The 1,341-nt window shown below is 49.9% G+C and overlaps 1 non-coding gene across 1 annotated transcript in view; it reads left to right on the top strand.

Annotated features, from left to right (window-relative positions):
- The first annotated feature begins 1,265 nt into the window (after positions 1-1,265).
- Positions 1,266-1,341, top strand: part of LOC143176142 (5.8S ribosomal RNA) — a 155-nt gene continuing 79 nt past the window's right edge. Inside the window, exon 1 of the ribosomal RNA XR_013000733.1 lies at positions 1,266-1,341. This exon is cut by the window's right edge and continues 79 nt beyond it. This is a non-coding gene — a ribosomal RNA (5.8S ribosomal RNA).

Below are 1,341 nucleotides of genomic sequence, written 5' to 3'. Positions count from 1 at the left end.
GATGACCTTGTGATTCCTTCGTCGGGCACTGGTAAAGGGTGGCGATGATTCGTTCTATAATAGAAATACCCGTCGTAGCGATTCGGCCGAGTCACCCGCCACGAAACTGTCTCTCTTTCGTCGTGGAAACCCGCGTCGGAGAGTAAAACGCGCGAAGGCTGTGACTGTAACATATATATATATATACACAGTATACAATGCCTGTGGTTTTTGCGCGTGTCGGCTCTTCGGTATACGCGATCGGCCAGAGTTACGGAGGGACGGTGAAGCGCACGAGAAATTGAAACGGCCGCACGATTGGAACCGAGCAACCGTCGAACATTGTTTCGCGACGTTTCCATAATGCGTTTTCGTTTCGCTCGCATACCGCTTCTTTTCCCCTAGTCTCTGAGACGCGTTTCGAGCCGTTCTTCTACTATCGATTCTCGTAGAGAGAAGGGACCGGGTAGTCTGAAGTGGAACCCGCATCTTGCGTGTACCGTACACGGAATTGAGAGGACCGGCCGTGAAGCTCGTTTTAAAGCCGTGCGTCTGACACCCAACTCTTGCGCGCCAATTTCGCGGCAAGAGATAATATGGACGAATGACCGGCAAAGAGCCAGCTGTGAAGTCTGTTTTTTTAATCGAATCCGTGGACGTGTGTATGCCGTAGCGTCGCTCGTCGTGTTCGTTCATGGTCGTTCCGAGAGAAAGAACGAAAGCGGTAACGAAGGGACCGGCCGTGAAGCTCGTTTTAAAGCCGCGCGTCTGACACCCAACTCTTGCGCGCCAATTTCGCGGCAAGAGATAACATGGGACGAATGACCGGCAAAGAGCCAGCTGTGAAGTCTTTTTTCATTATTTGCTTTCAATCGATCGATCGGTACGATTCGTGCAACGTTTCGCGCGATGCGACGCGAAAACATGCGCGCAACAATAGATGCGTCTGATCGGAAGAACGCGAGGGTCGACTGCACGCGATGGATTCAGTATCGGGTAGGATACAAAATATATCCCCGTCGTTTCCACGCGTGCGAGTCTTCTGCGTCTTTCGCGGGTTTTTGAATGCACTATACGCCCGGAACGTCGAGAAATATATACATATTACTTGAACGTTTTTCGTCTCGAAAGGCTTCGGTGTCGTCTCCAAGGCGACGCCTGAATCTCCTTCGCGCGCTGGTCGGAGATTCAGGTATCAACTTTTATCTTCTCTTTGAAAGAAGAGAGATATTAGGTCGAACAAGTGAGAATAAAATTATATATGTGAAATATAAAATTTATACGATTACCCTGAACGGTGGATCACTTGGCTCGTGGGTCGATGAAGAACGCAGCTAATTGCGCGTCAACGTGTGAACTGCA

Source organism: Nomia melanderi, unplaced genomic scaffold (genome assembly GCF_051020985.1).
Source record: "Nomia melanderi isolate GNS246 unplaced genomic scaffold, iyNomMela1 scaffold0389, whole genome shotgun sequence".
Taxonomy (NCBI): Eukaryota; Metazoa; Arthropoda; class Insecta; order Hymenoptera; family Halictidae; genus Nomia; species Nomia melanderi.
This window is presented reverse-complemented; position numbering and strand designations above follow the sequence as displayed.